This window comes from Micromys minutus (genome assembly GCF_963924665.1).
Source record: "Micromys minutus genome assembly, chromosome: 11".
Taxonomy (NCBI): domain Eukaryota; kingdom Metazoa; phylum Chordata; class Mammalia; order Rodentia; family Muridae; genus Micromys; species Micromys minutus.
The window spans coordinates 55,295,288-55,313,114 of NC_137980.1; the positions used below are offsets into that span (position 1 = coordinate 55,295,288).

A 17,827-nucleotide genomic window follows, 5' to 3' on the forward strand; every position below is an offset into this window, starting at 1 on the left:
CTTTTCAAAGGGAGCTCATGACCAGGGCAAGGAAGAGCTCCAAAGGACTCTTGATGATGTGTGACTCCAGGAGAGTCCCTAAGCGACTTGGGTTTGATGTGTTCCAGATCTGCAGCCTCTGTTCTTGACCCCCCCCCCCCGCCATTATTTTACTCACCCAATTCCTCATTACGTACCTTTCTTGCTGGTTGGTATCTTCTTGTGTGCAAGGCCCAGCTCAAATGCTGCCTTTTTAGGAATCCTCTTCTGAACCCCACAGCCCCTCCTTAGAACCTGGGCCTTCGCCATCATGCTGGGTTCTGTGTGATCAAAGATGAGATGGCCCCTTGCTACCTCCCAAGACTGAGGGGAGATTGGCTCCTCCCTTAGAACTGAGAGGAGGTGGGTATTGGAAGAGTCCCAAAGGTCAGCTGATCCATCAGGAGCAGGACTCAGGTTGAGGATATATTAGGCCTTTTGTCAGACTCTCTGAGTGGTCAGCCATGGAAGGCACAAACAAGGTGTCCTAGTTAAGCCTTTTAGGCTCTGCTGTGAACAAGTCATTTTTTTTGTCTGGCCTTGTTACCTCATTGGTAACTGATCAATGTAATTAAACTTAGCCTCAGAGGAGCAAATTGGAATGAAATTAAACTGGATTAGGAACATTTGTGCCACTGTAGGGTTCAGCCCATAGTAGATGCACAGTAAGTTCCGGGGAAAAGTCTGTTCAGTTGCTTTCTCCTCCACACAGTGGATTAAACAGGCTAGATGCTTGCAGAACAGAACCTAGAGAAATGTCTCTCAGAGGCTGTCACTCACTGTCAATCACTCTGAATGATGGACTTTGGAACCCTCACATCCTTTCCTGCTTTGCACTTCTGAGAGCCTGTGAATATTTGACACCCATTAGTTGATTATTAGAGGTCAGTTGGGGTTCAGCTTGGATGTCTATTTAGCAGTGATAAAAGACAGAATTCTGTTACGGTCATGAGCTAATTGGAGGCTTGGAAGTGGCGCGGTTATACAGTCCCAGCCAAGGGGAGCTGTGACGGAGCTTGGGAAAGGAACCCAGATGGAGTGGGCGGAGCATGTGTCTGTTTCCGGGTGCTCTGGTGAATTTCCTGGAGCAAGAATATTCCCAGTGGCCTGTCGCTAGTGTGGCACACAGGAAGCACTGTGAGGAAGGGCTGAGGAAGTGGATGACAAGCAGCCATGGCATCTCTATCAGATGAGCTATCTGGTCAGCAGAGCTTTCTGGTCACCCCAGAGGTCATGTGGAAGCTTCTCCCTCAGAGTATGCGTATGTTGTGTGCTTAACTCCCTAAGACTCCTGCTTCCCCCTGTTCCTGCTCCTTGCGTTTCTCCCGCCCTCTCTCCCACTTCAGCTCTAGTAAAGTAGTTAGTAAACAGCAAGCCGCACATATTTAAAGTACACTGTGAGGTCATTTTGGCCAACCACTCTCACAATTAAGGTAATGATCCCTCCTCTGTCCTAAGTTTCCTCTCGCTTCTTTGTAACTTGTTACTCTCCAGTCTTACCCCCTTCTGCCTGGCAGCAACACACCTCCTCTACAAAGGTAACTCCACAGTGTACAGTGGTGGGCGTGGCTTTGTTCATCCAGTAAAATCATTTTGAGTCATGTTGTATGTATGAATAGATGATATCTTTGGAGTACTGGGGAGATGAATCAGAGGTAAAGTGCCTACTTGGAAATTGTAAGAACCTGAAGTGAGATCCCTAGAACCCCATGAAAATCCAGATGAGACTCTGCGCGCCTGTAACCCCAGCCCTGGGGTTGGGGTGGGGGTAGTGCAGAGACAGGTGGATTCCAAAACCTCTAATCATCAAGCCTAGTCAAAGTAAGCAATTCCAGGTCCACTTAGAAGCCCCCATCTCAAAACATAATGGTAGGGGAGACATGCAGCATTGACCTTTGGTTTCTACAAATGCACCCACGTGTGAGTACATTCACAGAGGTATGTGTACACACAGGCATATGTGCATGGATGGACACACACATACAAACACTAAAGCTGAACACGGTTTGTCTCTTTTTATCGCTGAGTAGTATTCCATTGTATGCATAAAAGATCACACACTGCCACTGTGTTCATTCATGTCTTGTTGGTCATGGTTTTTATTTTTTTCTTTCTGTTTTTTGCTGCTACAAACAAGGTTGTTGTGAACATTTTTACACACATCTTTTGGTGAACATACACTGTTTTCTTAGTTTATTTGAAGACCAGCCTCAGCTTGGAAAGGGGTTCTGAGGAAGGGGTGTCTAGGAGCTGCAAGAACAAATGATTCAGAGCCAAATTGTGGGCCCAAGCTGGTGGCCTCTGCTCTGCTGCAAACAGCTTTCCAGTCCCCCCCCCCATCTGCTCGCTCTTTCTCTCTCTGATCTGCTCTCTCTCTCTCTGATCTGCTCTCTCTTTCTCTGTCTGTCTGTCTGTCTCTCTCTCTCTCTCTCTCTCTCTGATCTGCTCTCTCTTTCTCTGTCTGTCTGTCTCTCTCTCTCTCTCTCTCTCTCTCTCTCTGATCTGCTCTCTCTTTCTCTGTCTGTCTTTCTCTCTCTCTCTCTCTCTCTCTCTCTCTCTGATCTACACTCTCTCCTCCTCCCCCTATTCTTGTCTCCCTTCCCCTCCCCCTCTCCCTTCCCCTCCCCCTCCCCCTCTCTTCCCCTCTCCCTTCCCTTCCCCCTTCCCTTCCCCTCCCCTCCTCCTTTCCCCCTCCCTTCCTCCCCCCCCCCCCCCCCCCGTGTTCTGCTTGTGCTAGTTCTCCAAGCAGTTCACCCTTGCTATTCTAAAATAAATTCTCTGGATCGCTCATCTGCAGATCTTAAACCCAGTCTTTTATTTTATATATCAGTCCAGTCATTTATTTCATGGTTGTTCTATGAATTGGCATCCGGACACCCCAACCCTTTAATTCTTAGGGAATAGCAAGCACACATTTCCTCTTAGTATTGCAGGAGAATTCAGAAATCTGCCTGCCTCTGTTAAGCAGAGATGCTAGGTTAGCTGGCTAGGACCCCGTCCTGACATTACCATTTCTACCACACCTGGGCCTAACCTTGCTCTGTCTCAGGCTGACCCTGAACACAGGGATCTGTCTGCCTTTATATGCATAAACAAAAAAGCTTGGCTGGGTGGGACTGACTGAAATCACCACTCCCCAAGCCTCTTTCTCTCCTTCCTTAGTGTCTTCTGAAAGCTGGCTCATACTGCAGCTGCCTCTGTTCCTTTAGATTCCTGAAGTCTCCCATATAATTCATTTTGCAGCCTTATTTTTTTACATAGTTGAGAAATTATATATTTTCAAACCCGTATGTTTAGACTTCCTTTCCACAGTCTTAAGGGCTGTCCAGAAGGTCCCAGCATTTACCATTTTGCTGAGACCTTAGGCACACCTTCGCCTCTCACACTAGTTATCATGGAGTCATTAACATTAATATTAGGAACAGGACATTCCTCAGAGGAATGTGAAAACAGGTACATTACTATACAAACAAGTCTCTGTCCCAGGGACAGGAACCATGTCATTCTGTCCCCAGCAAGTCCATGTGAGACTCGGTTATTCCTACAACTAAATGGACACACCATTTGCTAAGCATGCAGTTAACTAAGACATGCCCAGTTCATAGTCCCATGTCAGTTTATAAGAGTCCTGAAAGAATTCTGTTTCCTCCGTGTCTTCTACACTTGGAGTGGTTGGCCTTACATTTAGCTGTTAGGATGGATGTGTGGAGGGAGGGTGCTTCTCCATGCCCTTCGTTTTCATTTGCCTTTCCTAATGACCAATGGTGGGACCACTCCCTATGCTGTTTGGCAGCCTGTGTGTCAGTTTTGCTAAGGTGTCTATTCCAATATTTTTCCCATAAAAGGGGGTGCTGTTGATCTTACTGAGCTGTTGCAATTTGCTATTGATTTTTGAATCCATGTTCCTACGTTTTGCAAATATTGAGTTTTATAGTCTGTGGCTTATCCTCCAGGGCCTAGAGAGTTTCATTATGTGTATGTATGTGTGCTTTTATATATATGAATACATATACATACATTTGCTAAGTTCGGCTCTTCCTTATTGCTATCTCACAGGTGTGTGCAACCTTCTGACATAGCAGCATAATGTTTTCTTTCACTCTTTAGTTCTGCGAGGTTCACACACAAGAACTGCACAAACCACTTAGAAAATAAAAACCCCAAGCCTCATAATATTTTAAGTATGTACATTATTTTGTGTTAGGTCATATTCATACCTGTCCTGGACCTGGTGCAGCTCAGGGAGGCAAGCTGAACACACCTTACAATCCCTGCGGGTCAGCATCTAGAGCTGTCTGTGGAACACAGGTACCTAGACCCTCACTGTGCAAAGACCCCGTGGAAACTTAGTCAGAGCTCATTCATGACTTATCTTTCAAACTGTTGGGTGCCATTAGTCCTGCCACTGTAGGAGGGTCTGGGTACAGAGTCTTTCTGTGGATGCGAGGTGGAGGCTGAGGTTGTCCATCTCCATCCAAGGATGAGGGTGTCATTAACATCCTAAGGCCTCTGGGTGGAATCTGGGGGTGGGGTGGGGTCTGTGCTCATTCAGAAATGGCTGTGGGACTTGGCCCCCACCTGGATAGGTCAGGATGATGCCTGGCAGAGTTTCTCTGCTATGCTTTGACTCTCTTGAACAGGGGCAGCATTTCATTCATTCTCTTCCACAGCTTGGTGGCGTTGTCTAGGCTCAGAAGCCAGCTACAGGTGGAGCAATACTCTATGGGCCAGCCGTGGGAGCTGTGGGTTTGTCCTCCTGTAGAGCCATTCACAGGTTTCCCTCCCTGAATGGTACTGGCAGAGTAGGAGGCCTGAGAGGCTCCCAAGAGCTTTTTAGAGGACACTACATGGTCAAGGCTGGGATTTCCCCAAGAAGTCAGTCAAGGTAGCTGAGAAGAAGGCATGGGGGCGAGGTTGTGATGTCATAACAGCTCTGGGAGGCAAGAAGTATAAGCTTTACTTTATGGATGAAAAGAAGTCAGAAGGCATGTGGCCATGGGCAGAGAGGTGGGTGCCCAGGCTCTTTTCCTCTGGAGAACAGAGGAACTTTCCAGAGCCCCCTTTCTGGTGACCATAGTAAATATCTGGGGAATCTCAAGATGCCCATGTCATGTGTAGACTGCTTCAGCCAATGTTTCCTAAGCCTTGATTCTGAAGACAGCCCTATTCCCAGGTACCTGGGAAGACTCCCTGCCTTTGAAGGCATGGAGTCCCTTCTTGCTCAGCCTTTGCAGAGGAACAGCTGGCTAGGTTCTCAAGCCCAAAATCTTGCTGCCCATTGTTCACAGGCTAAAGCTGCCACTGTGACTTGCACCCAGAATTGGGGCTGTTTGTGTAGAAGCTAGGAGCTGGGATGTTGCTATCCCTGAATAAAATTAGGGTTGTAGACCCTAGGAGGAAGTGATTGGCTTTCATGACCTCCCAGAGGCCTAGGTACCATCACTGATTATCTCTTTGTCCCTCATAGGCCATCTCTTCTGGCCCTGAAGAATTGACCTCCTAAATTCCTCTTGAAGCCATTTCTGCTTCTGGCCCCTCCACTTTCATCTCCTTTTAGCTTCTATGGCCCTCTTAACCTGTCTCTTACCATCTTGACCAGCCTATCCTCATCTCTGGTGCAAGTCATCTACTAAGATTTAAATCTGACCTTCAGCATTAAACCTGACTTCACGTTGAACCTGCTAGTATCCCAATACACCCATATACCTCCTGGCCTAGCTTTGCTCTCTATGGCCCCTCTATCCCTACTGCAGGTGGCTGCATTGTTCCCAGCCGAAACAGCATTCTGGAACATTCACTGCTGACCCCATATTTAAACTGCAGAAACACACTTCCCTTTTGCCACATGGGTGTGAAGATGTTGGCCACAAAGAAAAACAGACAGCAAAATTATATTGAATGGCTCTTGTGTCTGAGCTTAACTTTGCCCTTTAAGGCTTCCGTCTGGAACAGTGGCTTTACACTACAGGAAAACCCGGCCATTGTGCAGATGTTATGGGTGGGAGGAGTCAGCTGGCAACCTGATCCTTCAAGAAAGCAGTTTGGTTGGCAGAACATCCAGACTCGTTGATCCTGGAATCCACCCAGGGATCCGTCCTGAGGAAATAACACTAAATGTAGATCAATAGCTACAAGGATAGCAGTTGCACTGGCTTTGATACTGAGAAAACACTAGTGTTAAGCAGAAGGGAAAAGTTAACCGCCATGGACCATGGATGGAAGATTATGCAAGCCATAAACCACAGTGCATATGCTTGTCTGTGTTAATGTGGGCGTGGGTGCATGGCGCATGCTCATGTGTATGAGTGTAGGCACAGCCATGCCCCAGCACGTGTGTGGAGGACACCCTGTGTGTCAGCCCTCACCTTAACTTGCATGTGTCAAGCTGTTTGGCTGCCTAGCTTCCAGGGATTTTCCAGTCTCTACCACCCTTCTCACTAAGAGCACTGGGATTGCAGGTACGAATTGCTGTGAACAGCTCTTACGTGGATTCTGGAGATCCCAACAGCTCTTCACACTTGCACAACACATATTTTACCCAATGAGTCACTTCTCCAGCCCCCAGAAAACATGTTTTATAAAGACTGCACCATATGGACAATTCTTAAACCATGATAAAATTTAAAGAAATATGAAGATATATTGGTATAAAGATAGATAGATACACACACACACACACACACACACACACACACACACACACACACTATGGTTAGAACCATGTAGAAACAATAACAATACCCCTCTCACAAGAATACTGTGTGCTAGCCAGCTGCTAATGGTGCATGTCTTTAATCTCAGCACTTGTGAGGCAGTCGTGTGGGTCTGAGTATGAGGCCAGGATGGTCTACAGGGTGAGTTCCAGGACAGCCAGGGCCATACAGAAAACCCTGTCTCAAAAGACACACTCTCTCTCTCTCTCTCTCTCTCTCTCTCTCTCTCTCTCTCTCTCTCTCTTTCTCTCTCTCTCTCCCTCGTGTTTAGAGGGGAAAGGAGACTTTTTAAAGCATGTGTACAACTTTTACATACACACCTACAGAACTTTTTAAAGGGTGTATACAACTTTTACTATTATATTTAGCTTAAAAGTGATCCAGCCATGGTGACTTACCCCTATGATCCCAGCCCTTAGGAGGTAGAGGGAGGAGGATCAAGAGCCCAAGGTTGTCTCAGTTACATTGAGCTTAGCTATGGCCTGGGCTACACAACACCTGGTCTCAAGAAAACAAAATTGACCCAGTCCAAGGAAAGGAAGCCTGTTGCACCCTGGGATCTTCCTGGTATAATTTACCCAGGGCCTTGATCTGTAAATTCGTCCTTTATGCAATGGTGTGGCTCCTGGCAGGTGTCATCACTAAACACATTTTCGAAGTTGAACCTGCCTTGGCAGGGAGGGACAGCTGCGATTCCTATCCAGTCCTTTGCTGAGAGGTGAGATGCATGTTCCTAGCTCAGTCTTACCCTAGGACAGTTCACTTTCTCTTCCTACCATACCAGAGTCCCAGTGTCAACAGAACCAGTGAAGGCGGCTGTTTTACAGAGTGGAGATAATATACACAAGCTGCAGGGAAGAAGAGTTTTTGCCTGCTGCAGTCAGAGGTGCATTCATTTCCTCTGCAGTGCCAGAGATAGCCCTCTGTCGGCCTTGTCCAACAGGCTTCCCCTTTCGGCCCAGGCCAGCATTTTCAACAATGTCAGACAATAGCCAAAGAACACCGCCTGGCTGGCCTAAGCCACTGTACACTACAGCACCCTGCCACAAGCGTAGGCTTCAAAACCACTGATGGTCTTGGGACTTGAACAGGTGTCACCCGGTACCCCAAACTAATATCCTCTGCCTGTGTAATATTTTTAGAAGAGAAACTCTTCAGGGAGCCAAGAAAGCAATCAGACCAAGCAGGGGAGCTCTTGTCAAGAGTCCAGGAAGGAGTCACTTCCCAGCCTGGGCTTCTATTGCTGTTCTAGACTATGCACACAGAGATTCAAACTCTTTGAATTAATAGGAAGTTCACCATGTACAGGTAGATGGCACAGGGCAAAGATGGCTGTGGATGGCACTGCTTGCTGTGTAGGTTTGGATCTGTCGTAGATGCCAATATCTGAACATCCTCTGGCTCTGGGTCAGACTCTTGATAGACAGTCATTGATAAAGCCAGTGCATGGCAGGGCCTAGGCAAGAGTGTGAAGGCCAGTGTGCTAAAGAGGAGAAAATGGAAGATTTGGTTCTGTATGGTCCTATTGCTTGCTCTTGCTTAGTCTTCAAAGGCTAGCTTGCCACTTCCGGGAAGTCCTATATTATGACGTGCTCCATGTGCTAAGAGTTTCTGTGTCAGGTACTGGCCTTTATTGTCATCACAGCAGTGTACCTTAGATAGATTTAAGGAAACTGACCCTGAGAGGACTGGCCTGAGGGCACACAGCTACCCTGGACTACAGTTTGAATCCCAAGGGGTCAGACATTATCTGAGCTCTTGCACCATAAGGGACCCCCTGAGATAGTGCTAATGTACCTAGTCTGAAACATATGAGCTAGACCTATTGTGTGCACATCTGTGGAAAACAAAACAAAAACTGGTGTCTTAGTCAGGGTTTCATTGCTATGAAGAGACACCATGGCCAAGGCAAGTCTTATAAAGGACAACATTTAATTGGGGCTGGTTTATAGGTTCAGGGAGCATGACAGCATCTAGGCAGACATGGTACTGGAGGAGCTGAGAGTTCTAATCTGTTAGCCTGTCACATCTTTACCCACGCATAACCTTGCCTCATGCAGGCTTCTGTCTAAATATATCTTATTTAATATGTGTTGATTCATATCCAAGTACACTTACCCAACAGCTCTGTGGTTTGTCCCTAAGCGCAGTGTTTCTGACCAGTGTCTTCCATGTGAGAGAGAGAAGCACCAGATAGTAATTTAACACAAGGCTTGGGGCAACCATTTTAACCATGGAATCATGAGCAAAAGTGTTGCAGAGCTGGCCATTCATAGGCCTCGACTAGCTCCTGTGCTTATAGTTGATGAGATTGACCAAGAAACCACCTTGTTGGGATTCAGTGGCTCAGGGGTTAAGAGCACTGGCTGTTTTTCCAGAGGACTAGGTTCAATTCCCAACACTCACAAGGTAACTCAAAACCACCTGTAACTCCAGTTCCAGGGGATCCAATGTTCTCTTCTGACCTTCCTATGCACGGTGAGCGGACATTCATGTAGGCAAAACACTCACAGAAGATAAATCTCTTTTTAAAAAAAATTAAGAGGCTGCCTTGTGGTCAACTGAGAATATGGCATCTAGCAACTCAAATTCATGCCTGTCTGTCTGGGGAAGAGTTGAAATTAATTTTGAGTATTACAGTTTTATGACTACAAATATATATCAGCAAGTAGGTGATGTTACAAATATAAAATCAGTGAATAATGAAAAACAAGCGTATACGTTAGGTGTTGGGAGCTAATGTCAGGCTTTGGTTGCTGATATACCAAATGGGATTTCACAGGATGGGAAAAATAATCTGGAGGGACAGGTGGAATGAGTTGAGAGTTCTAGACAATCCCTGTACTGCAGAGCGTGGGCGGTGACTGCAGAGACTGCTCATAGAGCACAGAAGGGCTGCTTTCTGTCTTGTCCTTGAGATCCAGTTGTTTTTGTGCTCGGGTCTCTGCCAAGGAGTAGACTCAGCCTTGAAAAGATGCCCCAGTATGTGAAGCGCCGAGCAAGAAGAAACTGCTGTGCAAGCAAAGGGTCCAAGTCGCCTCCATTGCTGAAATGCTCGAATCTTCCCAAGCCAGTGCACACTTAGCATTCAGCAAGTGTGATAAGTGTGCTCTGGGCAGACCACAGGTGCCAGCTTAAGGCCTGGGAACACAGTCAAGAACAAGATGGGCACATGGCTTTACTTGCCTAGAGTTTATAAAGATCATGGACAGATAAGCACATGAATATGTTAGTGGTTGCTGAGGATGCTAGGGAGCAAGGAAGTGTGGGAAGGGAGAAGGATACGGGGACATGGGAGCTTGTATCATATTAAATGAGGTGCATTTAAGAAGACACCCGAGGGGTAAAGATCTTCCTGGAAGAGAGAGAATGCTGTTCAGAGGTGTGGGGGTGGAGCTTTTCAGGCAGAAAAATTCACACATGCAAAGGCCCTGAGGAGGGGACCTGTGAGAAGGTATAGTGGGTGAGGGGAGCAGAGGATGGAAAGAAAAGGATATAAAGGACTTTAGATCAGCCAGAGTCCCTGGATGGGAGCCATTCATTGAAGGGATGCCACAGTCTGATCCCTGTTCAGAAGGGACTTGTCCTGCCATGGGATGGCAGGGGCTAAGAGGATTGCTGCATCCAGAGACAGCTCTAGCAGGTGTTAGATTCTGGATATGCTGAGCATGGAAAGAAGGGTGCCGCTCCCCTTAAAGCACATCAGAGCCTCATGAGGCTGAAGCAGTGGGATTGCTGTTAGTAATAATAGAAGGAAAGCCTCGAGAAACAGAGTTCTGTGGAAAGACTAGAGAGTTGTGCTTTCGGGAATGCTAATCTTGGATTGCTATCTTACACCCTAGAGGCAGTGTCCCCAAGTGCCATTGTTTGCTAGAGTTATTGGCTTGTTGTTTTTTGTTTCTTTTTCTTTTGACTTTTTCTTTGCACATCCCACACCCCCAACTAGAACGGAAGGTGGATGAAATGTTTGAAGGGAGCTGGATTTGGAGATAGCTCTGTCTTGAAAGTGCTCATTGTGAAACATGAGTTTGCAACCTATGAAAGCCAAGCATGGCGACACACACTTATAAGGCCAGCTCAGACGTGTAGGAAACAGCTTGTGGGCTAGCCTCGCCTAACCTGTGAGCCCAGTGAAAGAGACCCTGTCTCAAAAGGTAAGATAGATGGCTCCTGAGGAATGACACTCAAAGGTGACCTCTAACCTCCACATGCATGTGTATACATTGTAACATGGACACACAGCACAACACACATGCACTCACACATGCACATGCAATGCTTCTGTAGCCAGAACTTCTGACGTATAAATTGTTCTAACATCGCACATTAAGATTTTGGATTGAGAAGACCGGGGAAATGGCTCAGTCAGTAAAGTAAATGTTACAAAGGCTGAACACGAGGCCCCCAACACCTGTGGGGAAAAACAGGTTTCAGTGTCTGCAATCCTGCTGCTGAAGAGATAGAAATGGGCGTGTCCCTGGAGGTCACAGCCCAGCCTGTGTGGCCTAATCAGCGTGCTCGAGGAGCGGTGGAAGAACCTGTCTCAAAAACTGAGGTAGAGAGTGAGGAAGACACCATCACCTCCACACACGCACAGACACACATGTATAAATTCACATGACATATATGCACATGACATATATGTATACACAAAAAGAATTAGGATTGGGATAAAGATAAACTATATGCACTACATTAAAGCGGGTCTGAAAAGACAGCGCAGCGGCTAAGCGCACTGGCTGCTTTTCCAGAGGACCTGGGTGTGGGTCCCAGCACCCCCATAGCAGCTCACAATTATCTGTAACTCCAGTTCTAGGAGATCCAGTGCCATCTTCCGGCCTCCATGGGCACTGAGCTTGCCTGCATACAGCATGTGTACCCATACAAATAAAACAAAAACCATTTTGGTTTTGTCTGTGTGTTTAAAGAACAGAGTAGCTGTGGCGATAGCACTTTCTATGTAAGCATGAGGGTCGGAGTTCGGATCTCTAGCACCCGTGAACAAATCCAGCGATGGTGATACACTTTATAACCCCCAGCACTGGGGGATCACCAGAGCTGAGAGGCCAGGCAGGCTAGCTAATGGGTGGACTCCAGATTTTAGGGAGATACCTTGCCTCAAAAAAATGAGAAGAGTGACAGAGACATCAGAGACCAACCTCTGCCTCTCTGTACACATAGGAGTGCACACACACTCACTCACATGTGCATGTATACGTGCACACATGCACACACATGCGCACACACTCACGTACTCATGCACATTGTTATTGTTGAGGCATTCTCTGTGCCGGGGCTCTGCCAGCATGGAGCCCTGATGACACTCATCATTCTATCCCATGTACAAGTGTAATCAGCCCCATTTGCAGAAAAGGCAACTGAGACTGTCTCAGTCAGGGTTTCTATTCCTGCACAAACATCATGACCAAGAAGCAAAGTCGGGGAGGAAAGGGTTTATTCAGCTTACACTTCCACATTGCTGTTCATCACCAAAGGAAGTCAGGACTGGAACTCAAGCAGGTCAGGAAGCAGGAGCTGATGCAGAGGCCATGGAAGGATGCTGTTCACTGGCTTGCTTCCCCTGGCTTGCTCAGCCTGCTTTCTTATAGAACCCAGGTCTACCAGCCCAGGGATGGCACCACCCACAACGGGCTGGGCCCAAGCCCCTTGATCACTAGTTGAGAAAATAAATGCCTTACAGCTGGATCTCATGGAGGCATTTCCTCAACTGAGGTTCCTTTCTCTGTGATGACTCCAGCTTGTGTCAAGTTGACACAAAGCCAGCCAAGTACAGAGACTTAGGCAGATACAATGGCATTAGGAACCTGAACCAGGTGCATTTGATCCCAGAACCATGCTGTTTCTGTTAAGTTAGTTGGTTTCTCTGTGTGTAAAAACTTTCTGAGACAAAAGACTTCTAAGTGGGGCCTGAGCGTTTGCAGACCCTCCACTTAAAGAGCACCTTGAAAATACTTGTTTTGACTAAGAGACAGGACAGCTTCCCTGGAAATGCTTTTCTGGAGAGGCCCTTGCCACTGCTCAGCCCTCACCAAGCAAGCATGAGCGATGCTGGACCTTGCTAAAAGCCAGGAGCTTCCTGGAGGTGAAGGGTTTCAGCTAGATGTGGGAAATGCCACTAGCAGTCAGCTGGACAGGGACCAGCTGCTAAGCAGGCAGGGCAGCTGCAAAGGGCAAGCATAGAGGAGGGAAAAGGATGCTTCAGTGAGGGGCATGGCTTGTGGGCCACACAGGGCGCCATGCTGCCTCTCCGCACTCAGCCTTCAGGTCTCAGGAACACAAATGCGACTTGGCTCCCTGCAGAAGCAGCTCTGAATGCTGGTGGGGTCAGAACAAGCTGGCCATGTTTCAGGGCCATGCCTTATGATACTATTGCTCATACTGTGGGCTCCACAAGTCTTCGATTTTTCTGCTAACCAAGTGTGTGACCAGTGGACTAGAGCCCTGATAGCAGTCTCTTTGGGGTGTCAAATGAGGTTTGCACAGGGGTCACATATCAGATATCCTGAGCATCAGATACATTATGATTCATTACAAAATTCCAGTTATGAAGTAGCAACAAAAATAGCTTTATGCATGGGAGTCACCACAACATGAAGAACTGTATTAAAGGGTTGCAGCATTAGGAAGGTTGAGAGCCACTGGACTAGAGTGTCAGAAAATGCTGGTGGGGTCAGGAAGATTGCTTCTGTATGTCAGTCCTGGTTTGGCTTTCCCAGCTGATGGAGGCTCTCTAAACACTAATGGATGGAGGGCTGTCTCCATGAAAAGGGGCTGTGGTCCCAGGTAGAACTTTTGACATCTGCATATCCATCTGGTCCCTGTCTCAAAACAGAACACAGCACTCGAAGATTGGCTAGGCTGAGTTTCGAGGGTACCGCCTTTATTACACACACTCTCTCTCTCCCTCTCCCCTCTCCCTTCTCTCCCCTCTCCTTCTTGCTTGATTCTCCATACCTGCTTCCAAGGAGTAGGTTTCTTCTCCTGCAACAAATCCTGTGCAGAAATTCTTCCTTTAACACCCACTTAAGGGATGTCTGTCTTTCCCCAAGCATGAACCTGTTCCTCATTGACCATAAAGAAGAACTGATCCTAAGTCCTGTTTAAGTCAGTAGGACCTTGGGATTAAGCCACTCTGACTGTACTCACGGTGTAGTATCCCCTTTCCTCCAGGCCTTGTATGCCCTGCCCTAAAGTTGGCAGAGCACTTGTCTTAGCCCTCGGCTTTCCTCCTAAAGCTTCTTCTTTGGAAAATCTCTTTCTCCTTATTGAATTGGCCTGCTTTTAAATGTGGGTGGGTGGAGAGGTGGGTGAAGAAGGCCTTTTGCTGGAATCCAGCTGCCAGCCCAGACTGTGTCCCATTTGCAGGGCGACTGCAAACACATTACCTGCTCTTGCTGAATTTTCATCTTCGTGAATAAAATGGTGACAAATTCTCCCTGAGGTATTTTCCCATCCTCGGCTTCTGAGGCCACATTAGCCCCTTGCTTGTATTTGAGATTGGTGCTGACGTAAGTAATGATGAGAACCTAGGACCCTAAGAGAGAAGCCGCAGGGATGGGATGCCACCACCGTCCCCTCCCTGTGCTGCTCTGGGGGAGGAGGGGCAGGAGAGGAGCTTCAGAGCTTGACAGCTCTATCAGGAAGCACAGGGAAAACATATGCAGGGCTGCTGGGGGGCCTCCATCTGCCAGGAGTCATTTGCAATGTTGGCTACCAAGCTGAAGTTGGCACCGTGACCCCTCTGTTCACACACCTCTCCCTAGTGTTCGCAGAAGGTCTATCCTGGAGCAACTGGCATTGGAAAGAGTGGATCCAGAGTTCCCCTACTGCTCCCTGCCTATGTAGGAGGCATGCCAGATGCTGTCCTGGTGAATGTCCCTGGGCATCTGGCCTGGAAGAGAGTACCTGTAACTCCAGAATCAGCTGATGCCTTATCACTGTCTTGAGAGGTATACAGATTATCTGTAAAGAAGGACAGTTCCCTTTAAGAGTTAATAATGGGAAGAAGCATTCTGATTTCCCAGGGATTTCCTAGCACTCCTTTATTACCTTGGTTGGGTCTCAAAGAGACCCATGGACTGGGGAGGCTACCGAAAGTGCTCGGAGCAGCTGGACCCAAAAGAAGTGACACAGGCCCTGGACCTGTGACCACATAATGTGGCTCAGAGCTCCTGGAGGTCTCAGGGGGCTGCTTGCACTGTCCCTGGGCTACAAGAAGAGACAGGAGAGTCAAGATCAGGGGTCTGAGGACAAGCTTCTCCTTTGCTTATAAGAATAGGAGGAACAGTCCTACTCAGGTTGGAGAGAAGGCACAGGAAGAAGTCCTTGGAAGTCCTTGTGCTTGCCTCTGGTCTCAGGTGAGAGCAGAGAGAGCTGATTTTCCACCCTGCCCTGCTGCTACTGCCCAGCATTCTGGACCGTCCTCTGCCTTCTGGACCATGCCCGTCCTTCAGCAACTCTCCATTTAAAATAGAGATGATGTGGTTTCATCTTGATTGGGATTGTAAAATTGAGATGTAGTTCACAGACTATAAAATTCACCCTCTGAAAAATATACCGCCATGAGAATGTACCTACACAGAATTGTGTAACCAGCTCCATCATTTAATTCCCAAGCATCTTCATTGTCTTCCTTAAGAAGCCCCACTCCTGTCAGCAGCTGCTCTCTGTCTCTCTTCTTCCCTTCTTGGCAACCACAAAGAGGCTTCATTCAGTGGCTTCTGTCTGTCTTGATTGACCCATGTTGGGTATTTTCTGCAACAGAGTTCAGCTCTTGTGTTTGCATCTGGCTTGTTTCACTTAACGCGATGTCTTCTGGCTTGTTTCACTTAACGCGTTGTCTTCTGGCTTGTTTCACTTAACGCGATGTCTTCGTGGCTCACTCAAGTTGTGGCACATGTTACTACCTCATTTCTTTTCTTGGCTGACTTCTGGCCCGTGGGTCAACCCTGTGCACGGTGTTTTGATGCCTGCTTCGCTCCTTGGGAAATCTGTCTGGTGGTGGAATTACAGGCTCACAGCATCCCGGTTAGCTTTGCAGAGGATTCCCAAACTGTTTTTCATGGGAATGTCGTTGTGTTTTCCGCCAGCCATGCACGAGAGTTTCTCCACGCTCGAGCACTGTTTGTGGTTGCGTGTTTTTGTATAGCCATTCTTTGGATATGTACATTTTGTACCTTGAATTTTAACCTGCAAGCACCCCTCTTGTTTGGGACGATTAAGCAGTACCTGAAGTTTAACCCAGGGTCTTTCACATACTCTGTAAACCTCTGCTACTAAGATACATCCTCAGCTTCCAAATCCTTCTTTTAAAATGGCTTTACCCTGGTCTGATTCCCAGCATCCACATTGCTTCACGACCAAAGTTCTTGTCGGACCTCCATGGGCACCAGGTACACACGTGATGTACATGTGTTTGTGTAAACACTCAGACATATAGTAAATATAAATCTTTTTAATTAAAAAAACAGTAAAGAATTCTAAAATCAAATAAAAAACCCCAAACGATCTGGGGAGATGTCTCAGTTGTCTTCCCATACAAGCTTAAGAACCTGAGTGTGGGCACTTATAATCCCAGCCCTTACAAGGCTCAAACAAAAGGATCCTTGGGGCTTGTTGGCCAGACAGTCTAGATGAACTGACAGGCTTCGGGTTCAGTGAAAAACCTTGTCTTAACAAAGAAGCCATTGAACAAGACATCCCACTTTGGCCTCTGACTTCCATGTATACACAAATGTACATGTACACACACACACATCACACATCTTCAGACTTTCTAGTCAGTTTTTGTCCTAGTGTCAAAACATCTCAGCAAAGGGAAAAAGGGGGATAATTTGTACATAGTTTAAGTACTATTAGCCCATGGGGGAGGGGCGCAGCTGCTCAGCACAAGCAGCCAGAGAGGGGAAAGACAGACAGAACGAGGGAATAACTATATATACAGACTGTTCTCTCTTCTGCTCTGTGACCAGCTATGGCATGGAGCCCCCACATCCAGGGTGGCCTCCTCTTATAGCTCCTCTGCTCTGAAACACCCCTCTCAGGCACGCATATAAGGGTGCTTTTCTCATCCCCAGTGCTGACAGTCTCTAATCAGTAGACCGGTTATGAGAACCCCGGTGGCTGAAATTGAGTAGGAGACCTAACCCCACCCTGCTTGGCAGTCCAGAGCTCGAGTTTCCTTGAGTAGTGTGTAGACCGAGGCTTGGGACAAGTGCTGAGGCTTCTGAGACAGGTCCTGTGGAGCTGCCTCAGTCCTCAAGCCTTTCCTGGTTGCCTTGGAAACCCCTGCAGCATTTGGCCAAGTTGTCGAACAGTCCTGCCACTGTTTTGGGGTTACCACAGTGAGAATACAGAATCCAATGGCTCTGCTGAGTGGTTTCAGTCCTGAGTGTAGCTTGCACCAGAGACGGGAAGTGATCTAGAGATTTCCCCCCACCCCCAACTCCTGCCAGCTTAAGTGCAGGAAGGCTGGACTTGAGTCTGCTGATGAGACCACCCTGAAGCCTGCAGAGTCTGGCCGGCCACCTCAGTGGAGCTGCCCTGAAGTTCTGAGGTTGAAGGGGAGCTGATGGCAGACATTCAAGCCCGTTTCCATTCCCCTCTCTGCGTTAGCACCCGAGGAGCACAAGTTGCTGTATCTGCCAGGGAAGAATGTTCCGGGCTCTGCCTTGGCAGAGATGGGATCCCTCCCAAGCTCTGGTTACCATGCACTGCTTTTCACAGCCGTTGGAGGCTGAGTCACAAGCTCAGTCTGTTCCATTCTCTGAGGTTTCAGAGTTGATTTCTTCTTTCATAGATGGCTGATGCTTTGGAAAGAACTAACTCCTCAGAAGTGTATTCTGGGATGTTCACTTAGAACTCACCTGAGCACCTTGCTCTTGACCTTTTGAATAAGATGCCAGGGTTCCCTACGAGACGCAGCTTCCTAACCATACAGCTGCAGAAACTGACTCTGGAATCTGGTCAGTGCAGAGGCAGCATCATTCCCCAGTCCCTTGTTTTGTAAACAGCCCTAAATCAGAATGGGGACCAGACACCACAGAGACCGCCTGGTCTAGCTCCATGATCTAGCA

General features: G+C 47.6%; 1 protein-coding gene across 3 annotated transcripts in view; it reads left to right on the forward strand.

Moving 5' to 3' along the window:
• SNPH (syntaphilin) overlaps positions 1 to 17,827 on the forward strand; it is a 42,944-nt gene that overhangs the window by 9,448 nt on the left and 15,669 nt on the right. The window contains exon 1 of one of the 3 annotated variants that reach the window (XM_080925381.1): positions 14,570 to 14,701. The exons of the other annotated variants lie outside the window; for them this stretch is intronic. The gene's annotated coding sequence lies outside the window, so the exon portion shown is untranslated. Of the gene's footprint in view, positions 1 to 14,569; positions 14,702 to 17,827 lie in introns of those variants that run through there. 3 annotated transcript variants of the gene reach the window in all.